Source organism: Falco peregrinus, chromosome 13 (genome assembly GCF_023634155.1).
Source record: "Falco peregrinus isolate bFalPer1 chromosome 13, bFalPer1.pri, whole genome shotgun sequence".
Classification (NCBI taxonomy): Eukaryota; Metazoa; Chordata; class Aves; order Falconiformes; family Falconidae; genus Falco; species Falco peregrinus.
The window spans coordinates 9,451,025-9,472,619 of NC_073733.1; the positions used below are offsets into that span (position 1 = coordinate 9,451,025).

General features: G+C 46.1%; 1 long non-coding RNA gene across 1 annotated transcript in view; it reads right to left on the minus strand.

Annotated features, from left to right (window-relative positions):
• LOC114013125 (uncharacterized) overlaps positions 1-21,595 on the minus strand; it is a 75,126-nt gene that overhangs the window by 33,424 nt on the left and 20,107 nt on the right. Inside the window, exons 5-7 of the long non-coding RNA XR_008749689.1 lie at positions 20,095-21,315; positions 18,026-19,197; positions 726-17,938 (exon numbers count right to left, since the gene is read on the minus strand). This is a non-coding gene — a long non-coding RNA (uncharacterized LOC114013125). The remainder of the gene's footprint in view (positions 1-725; positions 17,939-18,025; positions 19,198-20,094; positions 21,316-21,595) is intronic.

The following is a 21,595-nucleotide window of genomic DNA, read 5'->3' on the forward strand; positions in this document are numbered from 1 at the left end:
CAAAATAACAGTTATATTTGCCTATTTCTTATATTCTCCTCGGTCCTTTGATATTTTAAGTCACATCAGCCTCCCATTTGGGACCAAACTCTCTAGGTTGGGTGCTGCAAGTATTCCCCTCAGAGCCAGTCAGGAAACTTAGCAGAATGTGCGCGAGTTACTCATATTCACCAAGGAAACAACTGTGCTATGGAAATCTGGGATGAAGGACTATCTCATCTAATAAACAATGCTCATTTCTGCAGCAAAGAGCAGCTTGCTGATGCATTGCTTGATTTTAGTGTAAGGTTATGTTTTACTGTCTCCACTTTATGAGAATGAAATAACATTCCAGGTCTCTAAGAACCAGCATGTGACAGCACCACCTGGGAATATGCCTCCTGCTCAGCGAACTGGGAGTTAGTTCAGAAGAAAACCAAACACAGGCAGGAGTGTAAGAGGCTTTGTCTGTACTCTGAGTAGTTTTTGAAGCATGCTCTCTTGCGCGTTGCTCGCTGAAATGATTTGCAGATGACTATTATATTGACCATGACAAAAAGAGGTTCACAAAAAGCCAGTATGAGATCATGGAAATATCGATGGGGACATGAGAAGCAAAGCAGGAAGTCCCCTTGCTTAGCACTAATAGGTAAAAATAAAAAAACCCAACTTATAAGCAACGCGGGCAGTTACAGTAATCCTCAGACACAAGCTCTGGAGTAGATGTTAAGTGCACAACTACTTACCGTGTAACAACAAGTGAGGGAAGGCTGATCAGATTTCTCATATGAACTGGCACAGAAGAACAGGAAACCCAAGAAGAAAACAAAAGTTTGTGACGTGTAAAGGCGCTGCTGGAGAGCAGACCTTCAGCTGGGGGTAGAGCTGCAGCAGAGCAGGTACCTCTGTTTCGGCTGATGCAGTTCTGCTTTCTGTAACCCCTGGCTGCAACAAGGGAAGAAATCAGCATGGGAAATGTTTGACAGGTGACAGCATGGGAACAGCTTGACAGTTCCAACAAGTTCATTTTGAGAAGACATGGCACTCAGACTTCTGGACTATAGAAAGGATCTAACTTACAACACCAGGACTGTTTGGACTCCTTGTGGTGAATGCACCGTCAGCAATGGCAGGAAACATCTTTGAAAAAGCTGGGCACTAATTCTAAGCATAAGGCACAGAGTGAAGCACATGATCTAAACTTACATTTCTTTTATATCTAGCTATCGAACTGCCTTCCAGCCCACAAATAATAATAGATTTTGCTTGGTCACTTGCTCTGTTGATACAACCACATCACTTCCTACATATAAAGTGCAGCGATGACTTTGCTGCTGTAGTCACTATCCTTTATAGCGGTAGTAACGTGCCATAAGATCAACCTGCAAGCATTCATCGCAAGTCTCTTAATACCTTGTAGTCATCCATGGAAAAGATTACATTTGCAAAAAGATGCAGGGTTTTAAAACATTGCCGCATCTCTCAGTCTATGAACACAGGGTATTCCCAAGTCAGCTTTGTCATAGAAAGCAGACATGCCATTCAAAGAAACAGCAGCCCGCCTCATTTATTTTTAGAGGTAACTAAAAAAGGAAGACTTCCCTTGATGTACGACTAGGGAGGAGAAGGATTCTGCTCAAATCACTGATACCGTGCATGTGGTAAGGCTGCTGAATGACGACAGCACTTCTAACACAAGTGTACCCTGACCTACTAAACAAAGCACTGTGGCAATGACCCAGCCGGACACAGAGACAAGCCTTGCCTGGTTCGTGGGACATGGGAGAGTGCTTGCTCCCCACACAGAGACCACCCTTGGGCACAGGAAGGCACAGCACCCCAGGGGTCTCACGCCTGGGATGCCACTACTGCAACAGGCATCATGTCTGCCAGCTATCCCCTGTCAACATGGGGTTGGGATGTGCTCTGACATCCCTGGTTCTTACAGAGGTCTGATTCAATTCTTCTGGCCTTTCATAGGATTTTCTGTGGGCTCCATCCTCCAGAACAGACTACCGCTGTTTTGCAAAAACTGTATCTTTAAGTATTTGATCACACAACATGAAAAGGGCCTCAAGTCCATAGCAGCTCTCAAAACGACATTGACTGCATCTGCTAGAGGTAAAAAGGCAGTTACTCAAAGCACGCTGATGGCAGAATATTTAAGCAGGTTTAGAAGCTTATCAGGGATCTCAATTTTGTGACTTGTTTTCATATTTCCTCCATAAGTCATGTGTCAAAAAAAAATGCAAATAAACAATGAAAAAGATATTGAAAATACTATTTCAGTCCAGTAGTAAGATGAAACAATACGGTGGAAGATTAATTTCACCTCAGAGCATGCTGAGTGATGACACAAATACTCATTTCAAAAGATGCAAAAGGCATTGTGCCCCAAAAGATGGAGTGTGATTATGAGCTTAATGGGTTGTTTAACTTGATAAAGTGCCAGTTTCTAAATAGAAACAGTGCTTTAAATATTTATTCAAATTTTGAACAATCTCCCATTTTTCCCTTGGCTAAAAACAGACACCACAAAAATGCGTTTTTCCTTAAGCATCCAAAAACATTGATACAGAAATTAAGCAGGAGGAGGAAAATTCAGTTAAATTTGAACCTATTTGGGTGCCTTTTAGTCAAAGCAGTGAAGTTTCAGTGCAGATCCCAGCACCTTGTAAAACACATACCAACCAACAATGAGATTAGCCTTCTGCCTGTAGGCTTTCCAATGGCTCACACATGAGCGGACACGGGTGGGGGGATGTCTTTCCCATGCATCCCCATCACTCCAACGCCTTGCACCAAGTGCCAGGGGGGCCACTGCCACAGCCCAGCATCCCCTCACCAGCTCCTGCCCTTGCCCAGAGAAAGGTGCCGGCAGGACACACCAGATGCACCGCATCCCACCGTCTGTGCCCTAACCCCACCGGGCAGATACACTTTGCCTCCTGTCACACCTTCCACATTGCTGCCCTCTCCCATCTGCTTTAGTCTCCATCGCTATTTTACTCCTTTCTCATCTCCAGCCTCTGGGTGGTTCAGAACATCCCCTGGCTTGGTGGCTTCCCTTCTGTCCACAGGCACACAGAAAAACCTACAGATGTCCATCAAAAGGGGCTGCAAACACTTGGAAGAACTAGAAGGGAGATTGCAAACAGTCCTGTTGGAAGCCAGGCCAAGGCCATTGGCTGCTATTTTGCCATCTGGGAAAGGACAAGGTAAAACTCAGAGGGGTGGCAAGAAGGTCTGAGGGCCCCACAGCAGAGCCCTGGTACAACAGGGTCACCCCCACCATGAGGGCTCCCCGACCTGCCTCTAAACCACCCGGCACCCAGGCACTGTGGGAGCAGCACGCTGATGGCACAGGAACATTCCTGGTGGCTTTAGCTTTGATCTCACGGGGGCTGGGTCACCCATGTTGACCAGCTCACACTCCCGATGCCGCCCTGCTGACCCTGGTGGGCTTCGGCTGAGGACCAGGGTGCTTCGCAGTAGCCCCGCTCCAAAAACCTCAAGAGGATTTTTCCTTCCCAAGTAGTCGCCCATGCCCTCCTCAGCTGTCCCCTCCCCACAGGAGAGAAAAGCTGCTGTCCTTTTTTTTGCCCAGGCCACAGCTTTGCACTTTGAAAGAAGGAAACGGCTGGAGGTTTTATATCCCCGTGACAGATCCCTGCCTGCAGCCCGCCAGCATCCCGCGGAGCTGGGATGGGAGCAGCCCCTCCGGCAGGCACGGCGCTCGGCCACGTTCAGCTTTTTGCAGAGTTGGGTCCTTGGCAGCCAGGAACAAATTAACATTCAAGTGAGTCTGTTTGGATAACAGAAAATGCAAAAAACTCCGCATGGCAAGTGGTCCCTTTTAAAGCAGCATTACAAGCCTGGCAGCTGTCCAACTGGCACAGTAGCTCTGAGCAGCAAATACACACCACTTAGCTGGCGACGTGTAAAGGGCACTCCTTTACAATTTCCGCCTTGAAAACGCTGTTGTGAAATCTTCCAACTTGGGTTGTATTCATACATCACCCAAATCAGCTACATATCATTCAGTGTAGCTGTTAGCCCCAGGCTTTAAATAAATCTAGCATCTGTGTCATCCACCAGCAGCAACAGTGATACCTTTTTTTTTTTTTTTGTTTGCCTTTTTTCCCTTCCTTTTGGCACAGATGGCTGGTTGACGAAAAGTCACGGATACTTCCTAGTGACTGGTTTTGCACCTTTCATTGTTCTAGTCATCAGAAGTTCCCTGTGTTTGGAGCTAAAAGTCTCACTGCATTCTCATCTATAGACCAAACTTCCCTAAAAGCTTCCTCTTCCCATCCTGTTTTCACCAGTGCCCTCACTGGATCAAACTCCGCAGCTGACCAGCAGAGCTGTCCTACTTCTCTGCTTTATCACACAGTATTTGAGCTGAGAGACAAGTACCTCATAGCCCAGTCTGACTTCTCTTGAAGGGACCTGGTGGGACCATATCCATCCTCCACTGAGTTTCATGGGAACAAAGGAAAGAATCCAGATGGAAATACCTCCCCAAAGTGGCTGCCTCAGAGCCCACATCTTTATCGGGTGCCAGAGCACTGGCCATCCCTCCTTATGGAGAGGGTAAACAGTCACGCTTGGAGTCCTGTGCAGGTTTGATTTGTCCCTTACTAAATGTTACCACTTTTAATTTCAGGCTTAGACCTTCTGGCAGTTCTGCAGAAGCATACACACACGCACAGAACTTGGCAAATGCAGTTTTTCCTGCAGAAAAATGCAGCAGGAAAGCATCAAGCACAGCACAGCTCCTTCACCTCCCCCCGGTGATGCCAGCCTCAGCTCTCCCTCTAACACCCTTCAAGCACAGATGCTGCAGCCTGCCCTGGACGGTAACACATTTGGACTGTTTTGTCGTTGCTGTTGCAGGAACAAAGGTGATGGAAGATGGGGTGGATGGGACACTCAGCACCAGGGCACTGGGGCAAGACAGCCCCAAGGAGCGGGGGGACAGTCTGCAGCAGCCTGCAGCGACGTGCCGCTAGAACAGAGCGGTGCGGTGTCAGACTGGCACGTTACGCAGCCCATCTCTTTTCCCATCAGCTGAGCGTTGCTCTTTCCCAGTAGGTTTGGTTTTGCTTTGCACTCCCACTGCTTTTTAGGCTTCTTGGGAATTTCACAGATCAAACACCATCAAAAAACAAGCGACTGACCCAAGCGCCAGCAATAGCTTATTTTCTCTGCAAAGAGGTGGTGAAAGGGAATTGGACAAATCCAAGATTGGTTGCTGTCAGCGGGGTATGGAACCTCACAAGGGCACCCTGCCATTTACAGAGGAGGAATGAGAAAGACCCAATGTGTACAGGCGGAGATATCACTCACCTGCACAGGCGTAAGTATGATGCAGTCACAGGGTGTATCTCCAGAGACTTGCAACTCCCTGGAGCATGCTGACAGAGGGTACCGGCACTGTTCAGAAAGGCTGCTGGGAGCCAAAGAAGTCAAAACAATACAACTTGTAGGTCAGGTTGCACTCACCATACTCACCCCATTGATACCAGCAAGGTTTCTGGTAGAATAAATTCCTGATTGGCTTGAATCGGAGAGATAAAATCTTCCCCTCATTTTTTTTGCGACTGTTTGTCTCACTGGGACCTTTTTTTTTACTTCTGATCTCATTATTTCTCTTCTGAAACACACTATTTTCTCTTGGCTTGCAGCTATCCTGACAACAGCCAATTTACAAGATTAAAAATTAAATGTAAATGAAAAACCTCAAAACTAACAACTAGCAAGCTAAACAAAAGAAAAAGTGTAATGAAGTAACTATATGCAAATAAGCAGCTTGCACAGGTAGCAGAAATGGAGAGGGAATAATAAGAAGCAGTAAGAGGGAAAGATACTTTGGTAATTTAGGTAGGAAAATGGAAAACATTTTGCCTGACAAATATTTAGAGGCCAGTTGAACAGAACAGGTTTTGAAATGCGAGGGCCTTGCTCCTAGCACGAGTGAGACCCATAGAAAAACACACTTCAAGATCTGACATCGTGAACACAATCTCTACAGCAAATCCTCAGTGTTTCATGCCTGTTCTAGGTCACCAAACCCCGGGTGATGGGAGGGGTGAGGCTACGCTGGGCGCTGTGTGCAAGAGCATCCACCAGCCCAGAACATCCCCCTCCCTCTGGCCTCGCAGTACATCAGGAGGTTTTTGGTGCTTGCTCCTGCCCAAAGTGTTTTTGAAGCGTTTGATGCTTGCTCCTGCCCAGAGCCACCCACAGGGACAGGCTAAGCATAGCTCAGCTCAAGACTGACTTACAGATAGTTTTCCCTCATGACCTGAACAAATCTATGATGTTTGAATTTTGTTAAAAGCATGCAGTTCTGTGTGGTCCTTGGTGGGTCAATCCCCTTAAGCCATTCTGGCTATCTTAGACACCAGGGTTGTGGTTTTTCATGCCGCATCATCACTGCTTATGATGGGAATGTGACATGCAGTCGCGTTTGCAGAACTCGGACACAGATTTAGCTAACGTCGCCACTTCTGCAAGCCGCACACAGACCGCATCCACCAGACAGACTGACAGCAGTTAATGAGCTTCGTGGGGAACAGCGGGACCCTGCTAACCTTTTACTCCTTCCTTCTGCAAACCCATCTGCAGCAGTCTCCATCCAAGAAGCTTCCTTCCCGGATCAGAACGAATGGAGCATATGCCAACGCTACCCGTGTGTGGGTATTTCACTCCCAGGACTCCATTTGCTTTGATTAAAAGACAAAGAAGATAAAATACTAACCTACCTTATTGTGCTGGCCTGATCTAGTCTAATGAGAAGGTGTTGAGAACAGCAGGAATCACTTGTTTTTACAGACATTCAAGGTCTGGAAGAAGGTTTATTGCAAGAGCTCTTTTAGGGGTGGATTTCAAGCACCGAGGAAAATGGACACACAGGGTGGTGGCACCAAGGGGACACCCAGATCTGCTGGCACTCACAACCAATGCAGAAGCCACTCTGCTGGGATGGGGGGAGACTGGGCTCCTGGGGAGGGCTGCCTGCGCAGCTTGGTCCCAAGCTGCACCACCTCCCGGAGCTGGATTTTCTCCTGGGACCATATTTGAGCTTGTTTAGCTAAGTGCATCAAAAGTAAAAAAAAAAAAAAAAAAAAAAAAGCGGCACAAAAGCATCAAGAAATGGAAGACAAAATTAGCTAGGATAAAACCTGCCTGATGGGTGGCATTATGAATGCCTAAGAATAATCACAGTCCGCCCAAATACTATTTCCAAAGGAAAGTAGCTCAGCTTTGATGCCTTTGGAGTCCAAGGACTTTGGCTTTTTGCTTAAACTCCTTCCATTGTGTTTCATGTTTTCTCAGGGGAAAACACAGGCATCAGAAAAACACCCTTTTTGTTAAGTAGGCTGCAGCTAAAGAGATGGCTTCACCTCCCGTGTAGAGATAAGAAGTGCTTTTCTTTTCAAGAGGTTGAAGTAAACAAAAATCAGCAACCAAGGGAAACAAAATGCCCGAAGACTCTTTCCTGAGTGCTTGTCAGTGCTGAACAAGTTCTATTAAACCCCAAGACCCAAACCAAGCCACAACCCCAGGATCACAACAAATGTTCAGGCACTCACACTGCCCTATCTGGGCAAGAGTAAGAAGAGACACAGCAAGAAGAGATGTTGAAGTGTACTTTTCTCCAGGAAAACAAAAACAAAAGTTGTGTGAGAGATGCCTGTGAAGCCTGCACCCTGTGGCACACAGTGGGAACATTGCCTGCACTCACCACCACATTTCTGCTACCTGCAGTCCTGCATGACAACGCATCAGGAGCTCCGGGGCTTTGCTTCCTCCTGGGAGGACTGATGTTTACTTCCATCTTGATGCAGCTTTGCTCTGGCCACAGGTTTCAGCCCCCTCGTGAGCTGTGACCATTGCTCACCCCTTCTGTCCCACTGCCTATGCAGCGGTGGAAGTCTGCCCCTGGCCCTCCAGCTTCGCTGCCTCCTCCCACATGCCCTGGCTGCCCACATTCCCGCAACCCAGCCAGGAGGGTGGCAGAGCCGACACCAAATCCCCAGGGCTGCAGGTACCACAGCACTATAAAAACTATAAACCCTGTCACAGCACTATAAAAACTAGCCGGCTGCAACAAGGCTTTTACCACCCCATGCCAGGTTAACTTCAATGAGTAGTTCTTGTGCCTTGTTCCGACACAGCCACCAGTCCCCCACAAGGTTTCAAAAGTTCATCTACTGTCTGTGCTGTTTCTTTATCCTCTTCAGGCCAGTCCACCCTGCTTCTTGCCTCTGCTGTGTCCAGAGTCTTTCTTCTCCGGCTCCTCTCCCAGCCAGCCTCTCCTCATCCAGGCCCTCTACTTCTCCCAGGGCCTCTCCTTATCTCTCCTACATCTGGGGTGCTCTTTCTCCCCTCCCTCTGTTTCTCCCAGGTCTCTCTTCCTCCAGCACTAATCTTCCATACCCCTCAGAGCTATTTAACTACTTAGCAGAGACCAGCCACAGCTGCACCTTATCCACGTCAGCCAACCCACCGCCCCTGAAGCCAGCCCACAGCTGTACATTATCAATGTTAATTAACCCAGCTTCATTCCTCTACACTGCCCGTAGAGCCCCCAGCCGGGCTCTGTGGTGGTACGGGCAATGCCCCGCAGCCCTCCCGTGAAGCACCTGCATTAGGCTAGAGGCCATGTGGGTGAGGTTGCAGGGTAAGGGCACCCGAGGGCTGACAGGCAGCACTCAAACAGTCAAGCAAGGAGCAGACGGTGTCTCAGGAAACACTGCAAGTACGTGGCTGGAGGCCAGAACCACGCTGGCTACAGCACTAACTTAGCAGCAGCAGACAACTTTGCAAACAGCCTGCAGAGCGAGCTCCTACATAAATCAAAGGGCTTCAGGTGGGGTCAGAAACCCCGTCCACAAGGTTCAGGGCAGGGAGATGCCATTCCTAAACAAGGCAGGGATGTGGAGAGCACCAGGAGGCGGTGGGGTGCAGCACAGCCCCAGGAGGGCACCCCAGAGACCTGCCTGCCACCCCTCGGCTCCCGGCAGGGACAGGCTTCATCTGCTCAAGTCCAGCATTCATATTTTAGCTCTGTATTTTTCTTAGGCTGGCCATATTCTTATTTCCCTCATGGGACCACAGCTGCCAGGTTTGTCCCATCTCCACACAGTGCTTCTGTGTCCCTAATAACTTCAGATCCCACTGGCAAATGCCAGCCACCGCTGATGTCTACAAGGCACTGTGTCCGGCCAGTCCTGGGAAGGCAGCACACAGGTGCCGTTATCTCAGTGCTGGAGCAGGAAGGCTACAAAATGAGCCCAGCCCTGCTTTACCATGCACCACAAGATCTACCTCTACGTCTTCAGGCAACTCAGCTTCTATGTTTCTGCAACAGTCAGACAGACTTTGATATTTTTTATGATCAAATGGTCCTTTAAAAGGATGTGGCATGCAGGGCTTTTTTAGACAAAGGGGCTTTCAATAAAAAGACTGTGTCTAGTCCCGTAAACGATAATATTTGGAGTAACTCAGCAAAGTTGTTAGTGAACCATTCTCAATCAGCACTTAATGAACAAGAACACAAGAAATTACTACCATAATTATCTGCTATGGTAATTTCACATTTTCTTTCACTAAGTGAACGAAAAATAAAGTGACCGCAATTACCTGAGATTTTAAGTGGAGTCTTGCAGCCCTCTCACAATTACTCAACGGGATGGCACTGTAGTTTCCTCTGGCTGCCCAGATGACAAGAGGAGGTGGCCCCGGGGTGCAGCATCATGTGTGTTTTATAGGCAGATAAAAAAGAGAGGCAGTTTTACCTACCGCAGGTAGTGGATACACTTATTCTGGAGGCAGGCTGCAAGACCAGATCTTCTCTTCACCAGTGCCAATGAACTCCAGCAAAGTGCCGTCATGTCAAACCTGGTGTCAGTCAGATCAAAAATCGGTATTTATGCTGCAGCGAAAAGATCAGTTTCATCAGTACCACACGGTCAGTGCCAGTGCCCTGGGTGGCAGGAGGGCTCGTGCTAGCCTGGAAACACTGAAAAGCTCCCCAAAATGCCCAGAGGGACAAGGTCATGCCCTTCCAGCAGCGTGTGATGCTGTTAAGCTGGGAAGGGGTCAGCTGGAATCTCTGTGCAACAAATATGTTTTCAGTGATGGGACCCCAGTCCTGACCCCTGGCCGAGCCTGGTGCAGAGTTTTCCTTCAGCTGGGGCTGCCTCAACAGCAACGTCTCTCTGTGGGGCCCTGTCTGAGGATGTACCACCCAGAGAAAAACAACTCTGTCTTGTTTAAGTCTGCAGGGCATCACTCAGCTTTATAGCCCATCCCCAAACAGCCCCCTGCATGTTTTAACCTGTGGTTTTTCAGAGAGCAATTGACACCTGGACCCTCATTTCTGTATTGTGTCCTTGCTTTTCTTTCACTATTCCCGTAAGATTCAAACAAAATTCCAACCACCACCATCTTCCTCAAATCACCAGAAAGACGTACTTATGCCAACTAGCAAAGTGTGCACAGCACCCTGGGTCGGGTCCTGGCTGGGTGAGTGCTGCCTCCGGTGCCCTTGCTGTTAAACGTGCCTGCGCTGACCCTCTCCCAGGAGTTGCCCCCGTGATGATCGAGATTGTGCTGCTGCAGCAAGGAGGGTGGCAAAACACTCCAGACTTCTGCTCTGCGGTGAAGTCTATAAACCCACTGACCTGGCGCTGTTTGACAGGCAGAAGAGCAGACACACAGCATATTGAGGCTATTAGCAAGAGCCAGGCAACAACAAACAGCATCGTGCTATGAAATTAAATTAAAACGCAATAAAAATCCCAAATGGGAAAACATGCAGATCATCCTGAACTTTGTCACTTTGCTGAATTACAGCACGTTTAGCGACAGGGATTGCTTTTCAACTGGAAAGTAACAGGTTTTTCTGATGTTGCTGAGATCTGGACATAAAAAGTAGTTTTCTTGGGAAGTAACGGTGGAAATGCAGCAGATCTTCTAGAGGAGGTTGCTTCCTTTCATTCAAAGGATTATCTGTTTTTAAGGAGAACTGGAGTTTTAATCAAAGTCCTTTCTTATGTTTGTCAAAAGCGGGGAAAGTGGCAACTGCTTGTTGGTTGTTGGCTCGTGCTGAGCCAACCGTTTGAATATTATTCCAGTTGATTAAATTTGCATTGCTAATAGGGGAGAAGCCATATGCCTCGCACACCTGTAGAATACAGCTCCGGGTTTTGAAAGGTTATTAGCACACTATTACGTTCTGGCAAGGAAGGGTTTTTTCGGAGTGGGATGAAGAGCTCCTGGGGGTGCAGGGGAATGCAGCGAGTCCTCTGCCGCCCACACTGCGCCCTCCTGCCCACACTGTGCAGGTCCTCTTCCATGGCTCACCCCACAGCTGGCCGCGCAAACGGCAGCAGCAGGGGAGAGGAGAAACCTGCCTCTTCCTGGGCAAAACCCCTTCAGCTTTAGCAGGGAAGTGTCTATCTGGGCAGCACGAAATCTCATTTAAAAAAAAAAAAAAAAAAGAGCATGCAAGAGATTTAAATCTTACTGAATGGCTTATAAAGATAATGGAATTGCTGGTCTCTGTCTGGCTTCAGCTGAATTTTAAACGGCTTGGGTAAAAATGAGGGGTTTGTTTTTCTTGTTGTCCAATTAAGAACTTTGTCATCGCTAGAGATTGCTGAAGTCATTGCTTTCTCCTTCAGGTTATATTAAAAAAATTAAACAGACTTCTACTCCACTTAAGACTTTGTAGAGGGATTATATCCTGATTAAAGCGTTAAAAATTAATGCCACTCAGACAGGTCCCTTTGGATTCTACAGACTGCAGCTACTGCCTGTCTCCTCCAGGTATTTCAGTCGACATTATCTGTAATTAACATTACGTGTCTTAGCCACTGGCCTTTTCTCAGCGAATTTTCAGCAGTGCCAAATGGGAACCAGCCCTGCCTGCTGTGCAAACCAGATTCGAATGCCAGGCAGATCTAGTCCCATCGTCTTTCCATCACGCAGCTTTTTTAGCAGCGAAGCAAACACTATATTGAGAAAATTCAGTGTGCATATAACTTCCCAGGCTGAGGATCCTGCTTTGAGATCACCTCGCAATGCTCACTCCCACCCTTGTGATATCCAGGCTCAGAGACACCATCTGCTTTTTTTTGTTTAAAAGCTGTTGCCTGCTAAGAGGACAAAGCATTTCAGGAAACCCAGCTATGCTAACACTGTACCTGATACAGGTGGGAACGTGTTTGGTCTCAGGATGGAAAATCTCTGCGAGGGATTCCCATAAAACCCGAGATGTACCATCAGAAGAGCCCTGGGCAATCACTCCTCTCACCAGCTACCAACCCCAACCCAGCCTCAGCGTTTGAGTATTGCAAGTTTCACACTCCCCTGAATTTCCAAAAATTTACTGGGCTAATTGGTAACCATTTAAGGAAGCCAGGCAGAGAAGTTCTTCACAGCAGTGCTGTAGAAATCACGATAGGGAGACAGAAACACGAGCTTGGGAGTATGTGTTCACAGGCACGTATGTGCATTCTCTTTACTCCATGAGTACTTACGGACAGGCAGAAGGAAAGATAAACTTAAGCATATTTTTTCCCAAAGCGTGCTGATAATCCCAACCCAGCAAAGAGGATCCAGCAGGAGGAACGCTGCTTTTTGTGCAAAAACATAAAGAAAATACCTGATGTAATGAGCTCAGAGATGAGTCCAGGCAGCAGCATCCAGAGCAGAGCTGGTGAGTGAGAGCCAGCCTGGCTGTCACCGCGAGGACCAGGAAGGAGCCCTGGGAGGCAAAAGGACAGGGGGAGCAGGGTGCCAGGGCTGCAGCTGATTTGTGAAAATCAATGCTTCGCTGCAAATACCTAAGGAAAAACTCGGGACCTTTAAGAACTCAGAAGGAGACCTGCCCCGTTTCCTACTTATATTAATGCATACATTAAACTTGCACTGCTTTAGCACCCCCTGCGCTGGCTGGAGAGAGGCAGTGTTGGCTGCATCCTCTTCTGATGCGCTATGCCAGTCCCTTTCCACCTGCACCTCTCTTGGTTTTAAAAATACACCTTCATCAAGACAGTTACCTTCCTATCACGATGTCTGGAATTTGCAGGTTGTCTTAAATAAAGGACATTTTTCAGAGCTGGCAAGAATATTGTTACTGCAGTCAGTTCATCAGAAAGTTTTGTTGGGGTTCAATAGCAATTGCCTTTTTTAATTGTAAAGTCATTTAGATTTTGATAAAGCTTGCTGTCGGTTTCCCAGAAGTGTCTGAGGTGATAATTGCCATTTAAATAATATTCTTCAGGGAAAATTTTATTTTGATTAATTTGTCAAATTATGAAGTGCTTTTAAAACTGACAAAACATTTTGTTTGGGCATTTCCGAAACAAAAATATCTGGGATAACAGACAGGATGGGGGAGGCAGTGTTGGGATGAGATCACTTTAAAAATTCCAAGTTTTTGACCTAACGCAAGGCAGAAATGTCAAACCCTCAAAAACATTGGTAGGCCAAGAAACCAAACCACCCAAAGGAACCTGATGTTAATGCCTCAGTGCCCATGCAGGGTTCACTATAGTATTAGCCACGGCCAATATGATGTTGTTAGCTCCCTGCTTTTCCTGGATTTCAAATGACTTGGTTCCCAAGCACTGGCGAGCTGCCTCCTCCCGTGGCCGCCCACCCCAGCAGCCGGTGTGGCCCAGCAGTCTGGCAGGGATGCTCAGGCTATTCCTGTTGTCTCTCCCAGAGCTGTAAAGGCAGCTGTGTGGTGGTGTTAGAGGAAAGGGCAGCTGTGCTCAGTGCAAGGCAGGCACAGAACACAGGTGCCTACAGCAGGCTTTTTCTAAGCTTCCCCAGCATTTACTCCTGCAAGAAAAACAACCACCAAGGAAAGCAACAATTGTCACGTAATTGCAATATTCTGAAAATAATAAACTTCCTTTGGTAAAGGAGCGTGTTACTAATGTAAACATACAGGGCTAAGATTGAAATAAGGCTCCAAGATAATGAAAAATGTGCAAGGACTCTAAAATAACTCCCTGCAGAGCAACAGGAGCCTCTCCCAGGCTCAGCACTAGCATCCCACATCTGGGATAGCTCATTAAAAACCACCCATGGTACTGAGCAATGCCCAAGGAGCAATGCCTAAGCTCAGGACAGGAGCAAAAAGCTCAGTGGAAAAGAAGGGCTCAGAGCACTCTTCAAGGTGAACCAAGACGTTTCAAGTGATGTGAGATGGAGAAGCCATCGGCATGGCCAACCTTGAGAGAGACAGCTATCAAAGCACAAACACATCCCTTTAGGAAAACAAGGCAACCCCTCCTCAGCCATACCATATAGCAGGCTCAAGGGCATGCGATGTTTCAGCACGCATATCGCTGCTCTCTGCTCTCTAAATTGGGAAGGACCTTGAATGCTCTCTTTAAATTTAATTTATAGACAAGAAACCCAAAGTTTCTTAAAAGAGCACATCAATAAATTAGCATCAAATTTTGCTGCCTTGTCAAAGATTACCAGTTTTAATCCATTTCAAGCATGAATGGGGAATTAGAAAATAGCACTGAGATATTAATAACAAGTAGTTCAGTGTGTGCCCTTAATTTGCTTAAATTTGAAGGGCTAGTAGGATTTTTTCATGCAGAGTGGCGAAGAAGCTGAGCAAATAGAATAAAAATGGGTTAATGTACCTAAAGCTTTCAGGCTAAAGCTCTGTTTTCCTATTGGTTTCTGCATCAGACATTTTCTGGCTGAACCTGTTAGCAGCTGAGGTGTATACCAAAAGTAATTAATTTACAATCATCTGAGTGAGCATGACTAAAGCTGTGGACAGAAGTACACAACTGGGCTTCAGCAGTGGACTGTACCTTTGACTTTTACCTTCAAACCGAAGCATCCTGCCTTGCTCCACTGAATTTACCAGCGGACTTCTTAGCTTTACTACAAGGAACCTCCTTTTATAACTACATCCTTTAGCCCCAAAGGCTACAAAGCCCACTTTTCCTTAAAAAGCTGGATACAGTCTCTCTCCAGCATGACTACTAAAAAAGGGATCTACATTTTCAGTTGGAGGGTGGATCTGAAATCAACATCCTCATATGGCATGAAAATAGTTGTTTGCATCCATGCAATGCACCTTGTTTTGTGGAAATGTTCATTTAAACCTGGATTATCAGCACCCATATATTCTGCATGTTAATGCTGTTAATGCAGAATGTGTCTACATGACTTATGGTAGACACTATGATGAAGGGAAATAAATCATCATACACATAAATCAACGTAAAGGCGGGGAGACTGGTCCAGGGTTAAGGGACTAGCCTTGGTTTGGAACACCAAGGCTCACGTCTCCTCTGTAGCGGAACGTGTTCACAGATGAGCCCTGCAGACTCCCCCATGGTAAAATGGGGTTATAGAAATGCTGTAGCTCAGTCCAGGAGGTGTTGCAAGGGCAAGCCTTGCACAGATTGGGGAAAATTCAGTTAAGACTATTGAATAAAGTGAAGAAAAAGTCTTCATTTCATATGTAAATTATTTTAATGGAAACATTGCCATGGGGCAATATACACCCAAGTTTAGGAGATTAGTTTTCTCCTAACTTCAGCAGACTTTAGCCTCAGCAGCTTGATCATTGTGTCTACAGTTTACGGATTAGACAGTGATACTCCCCATTTGGCATCTTCACACCAGCCTTTGTGGAAATTCGTAAGATGTGGTTTTCTCCTGGACACGTCAAATGAGTCACTTTTCCTAACCCTTTAAAACCCACATACAGTTTCCAATTAAATTTCTATCAAGTGCTAAAAATAAAACAGTGGGAAAGAGGAGCTGCGCAAGTAACAAGGCTACTAGGAGACTCTCCAAACATACTTCTCCTGTGAGCTGCAGTGAGCCAGCCTGCATGCCCAGCAGCGCTATCCTCTATCCTCCTCCTGCTCCTCTCTGCCTGCTTGGTTCCAGCCCTCCCACCCCCAGGTGCTACAGTAGTCCATGCTGAGATCTATGTACCAAATGAAGCACTGTGTGTCCTCTGAATAAATAATAATAATAAAAAAACCCCAAAGTTTTCATCCTGAAGGGCCACACATGGATGAAAGGTATGCTCACGCATTGCTCCCAGATCTTTTACAAGCCTGGAATCATTTGCAAAATCACTCTCTTGGTGCAATATCATTCCATGCTCCTCATAAATCACCTTAAATGTACCCATCTACACACACACTGGCTGGAGATAACCTTTTGAGCCTCTATCAATTCATACTTGGTCTGTGGATGAACAGCAAACAACGCAAGGCCAAGACCCAGAGGTCTGTCTGGCGTCTTCTGTTAAATCCCTCTGTCACTGATGGTGGCTGCCTCCAAGAATTCACCTCATCTTTCCATCAGCAACTGGGAAGGCAACTGAAGATGTGCTTGAATAATCAGAAACTGCCTATTAGACCCCATGAAAGAGAGTCTCAGGGCCATCCCACACAGCAGGTGCTCACGCACCCCTTTACATGCTCGCACCCCCTCTTGGGACAGGATACCTGTGCACGTAGGAGCCTCCAGCCAAGTTGCTGTGCTTCCAAGAGCAGAACAGGTGGGGATAAAGGAGGTAAGATAGACCAAAGGGCTTTTAAACTGATTGTCAGCACTTCAGGGAGAAAATTAACATGCCTCAAGTCTGGAGAACACCCGCTAAGCCTGCTCCCTAGCACGGTCCCATATAGCAGCCATTTAATGGGTGTTAATGGGCTGGTGCCTTCAAAGCTTTTCAGTCAGCACAGATGCTTGCCCTTTGACAAACCACTTTGATCATTTACGCTTCTAGTTATTTCTAATTCAGAAAATATCATATGAATTGTTTGAAATGTGCTGTACAATAGGGCATGGTATTGTTGATTGCATCCCCTAAACTTCTGCAAAACAACTAGCAAAAGTTTGATCCAGGCAGGTAAAAAGGAAATGAGATTAACATAAATTGAGCTGTGAGTTAAGGTTCCTTTTCTCCTCCTAGATAACAGTAGATGGCATTAGGATAAAGTTGTGCAAGGAAGTTGAGACATAACTGCAATATTATATCATAAATCACAGTGCCTTGACATAACCTTATTTATAACCTGCGCCTTATTCCCATGGCCCTTGCCATTACACGGGAAAATGCAGATGCTCCAAGGCCAAGAACAGATTTCAGAACCAAAGTGAAGAAAGCAGAGACCACGCTCATCACTAGTTTCTAGTAACAGTCTTCTCTTTTTTCTAGGCGGAATGACCACAGTAGAAATCTCATCAGGTCACACAGTCATTATACATTACATCTATAATCCAGCCTGTCCACAATTTTTCAACAGCTCAGTGTTTTCCTTTTGAAAAGAACTGCTGTAGTTTACCTGGAGCAAAACAAGTAGGGGTCACGAAAAAGAAAGCTAAACCCAACAGTTTTGGATCAACCAAAACTACTGGCACTGGTACTAGGAATACTTAATTTGATGCAAAGTTAATATTTGAGTGTTTTCATTTCAGCAAGAACGGAAAAAAATATCAGTGTTTGTAACTCTGGGCAGTTCAGCCACCCAGCAGCAAAAATAATAATCAACTATTTACACAGCTCTGCTAATAACCTTTGTCACAGAATGAGGCAGGGCAGAGTGCCTCTGGACTGCCCCTTGCTTGTGAGTTCTGACCTGCATTTACCACCCAGTGGAGTGTTTGAGTTCGCAGCTGGAAGCGTAGCATGAGCGACACATCGGACGAGCTCTCAAGTGTTGGCATTTTACCTGGAGCTCCTGAAGATGTGCCTCTCAGAGTGCAGCACATGTGGGACATGCTGGGTTTGCTAGACCAACCACAAAGAGATGCAGCTGACCGGAGAAGCAGGTGAGAAGGGATGCTTAGTGCTCTCTCCGGGAAGCAACATCTTGTTCTGGACACACATTCCCATGGGCAAGAAATCCTGGACAAAGTCCACGACTCCACAGAGCTGGAAAGCAGAGTGGGAACAGTGTCTTGTCTCATGTCTTAGGGCTGACAGGATCATCTAGCACAGCATGGAGAAGTTGCTCCTTACCAGGCTCGTAGGAAGGCTCCTGTGACACATCATCTCCACGTGAAGTGAGACAGATGACCACCTCAGGCGCTCCATCGGTAGCTCTGGATGTTAGTTAGGAGATGAGCCCCCACCATGGGATGTGCAGGACTGCTGACTGGTCCCAAAGACCACCAAACAGTTAGGAAAGTGTTTTGAAAAGGAAGAGGAGATATTTTCTTCCCCAGTAAGATCAGGTTCCAAACCTTTTTCCAGATAAAAAATTGTTCTTAAGTAAAACTGTCCTGATAATTTAAGATATTTTTCTGTTAAAATTAAAGCTATTTAGAAGTATTTCCTATCAGCCACTCCATAGCAGTTTTGCTAAGGTATCTTAGGATAAGACAAATGAAATAATAAAAGCAGTAGGAAATATGGAAAGAAAATTATTAAGATTATATTTCTCCCTGGTTTGACCTTATTTCTGAATAGGCCATAACAAAGTGAAAATAAATGTTTCAAAATGGAGATACAGGTTTTAATCCCTCCTAATTAAAAAATAGCAGTAACTGATCTATTTAAATGGAACAGTTTGAAGGAATGAAGGGAGGAGGTGCATCCCACCTTCCCCCTTCCTTCCTTACAGGCCAGATCAACTTCCAGCACTTCCAAGTTGTTGGCATTACCCCAGAAGTAATCGTGTTGCTGTCTCGCCAGGGAAGATTGATGCCTAGCTGTGCTGACAGACATGCTGATGCCTCTTTTCCTTAGGTTTCCAAGGTTATGGTTTGACAGTCAATTAAAAAGTTCTCTCTTCCCTGACAAACTGTTGGGCTCCACTGACTTCCCCCCACCCCCACCCCCACCCGGCCCCGCTCTTCCCTTCTCATAAAACTCCTTCGCTTTCTGCCTCCCGGATCACAGGGGTTTATTAGCACCCCGGTACCGCAGCCTTTTTTGGGTGACTTTCTTCATGCTCTTCTGTACCACAGAGGGACATCCACAGCTGGGCACCCCCTGCATCTCCTGCAGAGGTAGGTGACAGAGGAACACAAACTTCACAGCTGCTCTCATTGACACAGTCGCAGCCCCGTACCACAAACTCGCTGGTTCCCTGCTGCCTGGGCAGAGACGGACGGATGGGGGCCCGTATCCCAAGCGCTGCCCTCTCCCCTTTTCCTGACGGTTGGTCGCAGGGCAAAGCCTATTGCCACCTGTAGCAGGATTTGAGAAAGCAAACGTGGACAGCATGGGAGATACCAAAGCTGCGCTTTCCCCGTTTCATTCTTCTACCTGTAGATGGCATGGATATACCTTGCTATCTCAGCAGCATTCTAGAGAGCAGCGCTTTTAAATACGAAGTACTATCTAGTGGGTGAAATTAACTCCCATCAAATGATACAAAACACCTACATAAAATACCTACTTGACATATCAATGTTTTAAGGGCACTGAAAGGAGTATTCAAGCGAGAAACAACTGTAGGAGCTATTGCATTTTGCTTTGCAATAGTCTTCATGCAGTGAGGATTTCCCACGGCAAACGGGGGGTGGGTGGGGTGAACAAACCCAAAAAAACCTCCACAGAGCCAAAAAATCAGGAGAAAACCATCTGAGTGACACTCAAGCTATACAACATGCAGAACTATGCCTGTGAACTCCACCCATCGAGACATCTCTCAGCAACCACTGCCACTGAGACAAGGTGTAGGAGGCTGTTCTTAGGAGAAGCAGTGCATCTAGCTAGATTTGCAACCATGCCTGTGTATCTTTGGGCTGGTAATGCAAAAAATATGTAAATGCTTCAAGGTTCAGAGTAGCAGTTAGTGAGAATGATGGGAAAAGACAAAAACCCTAGCAAGAGTGATTGCACGGAGAATGAGGTACCTTCACATTTCTATAACTCCTCGTAATCACCTCACCATGATTTTACAAATACCTCTGTAAATCAGACCCACAGCATCTTTGTTTGGGCACTTCTGAAAAGTTTCTCCTTAACCTTAACTAACAAACACTCAAATTTTTGCAAAACTCTGCATTTGATCAAAGTGAGAGATTTACTCCATGCAGAAAGCAAATCTCAACAGAGAACACTTAAAATTACTTAAATACCTTCAGATGAGAACCCTTGAAAAAGCGCCTCTGCAGGAAGCTGGAGGTTATCTGTAAAATTCTGCTTGCTGCAATGCCTCCTCTCTACAGAAAAATAATAATTAAATTAATTTTGGGTACTCCATTAAGCTGCAGTGTTCAGCTGCCATTCCTACAAAGACTTCTCACATGGTATCATTAGCACTTACTTCCAATGCACCAAATTAAGCGTGTAGGCAGGACTGTGGAGAATTAAAGTCAAAATAATTCAGATGTGCAGCTACCTAGGACACTGCTTAACAGATACAGCAGAACTTTGAACATGCCTTAATAATTCTCACAGCCATTTCAGTAAGACACCAAAATTTTCCACTACAGTTAGAGCAGCAAGCAGCTTCAGGTCCCCTCAACTCCTTACTTGGACAAGTAACCTCACCTTAGAGCAATGAGTATTTGCTGAGAGCGTATCCTTATTTTACCACTCCCCTCTAGCTGAGGGAGCTCTGCTAGTCAGTGTAGAACGTATAAATTATACAACCTTTTGGAAATAAAAAAGAATTTTAAATCTGGGCAGACTTCATACTGTGGATGTGCCAAAAGTGAGAAGAATGAAGCTGGAGAAGAAAGAATAAGCATGAGGTCATTGTTGTGGTTTAACCTCAGCCAACAACTAAGTACCAGGCAGCCGCTCAGTCAATCCAAGGATCAGAAAAATGTAAAACCCGTGGGTTGAGATAAGAAGAGTTTAATAATTGAAATAAAGTAAAAATAATAATAACAACAACAATAATAATTGTAACAAAGAGGATAGTGAGAGAGAGGAATAAAACTCGAGGGAAAAAAACTCCAAGTGATGCACAATTCAACTGCTCACCACCCACTGCCCGATGCCCAGCCAGTCCTCGAGCAGTGATCAGTGGCTCCTGGCCAGCTCCCCCCAGTTTATATACCGAACATGACGTTTTATGGTATGGAATATCCCTTTGGCTAGTTGGGGTCAGCTGTCCTGGCTCTGCTCCCTCCCGGCTTCTTGTGCACCTCCTACCTGGCAGAGCCCGAGAGACTGAAGAGCCCTTGACTCAGGGCCAGCACTGCTTAGCATCAACTCAAACATCAGCGTGTTATCGGCATTGTTCTCATACTAAATCCAAACCACGGCACTGCACCAGCTAGTAAGAAGAAAACAAACTCTATCTCAGCCAAAACCAGGACAGTCCTGTGTACAGTAGGGACAAGAGTTCACTGTGAAAGAAGAACATCTTTTTTATTTTATTCTATGCTTCTTTTTATAGTTAAGGAAGGGGGGGTAAAAATGACATTAAAAAAACAACACAGAGGATGATATTTTAATAGTTCCTTCTGTATTTTGAGCTTTGAAAACGTGCCCATACTCTTCAATGACTTTGAGAGTCACTAACCTCCACTCTTAAGTGACTGAGAGGATACCTTGTTCACATTCATAAAAATCTTGATTTACTCTGGGGCATGAACCATAATAAACTGTGTTTATCCTTTAAGAAAG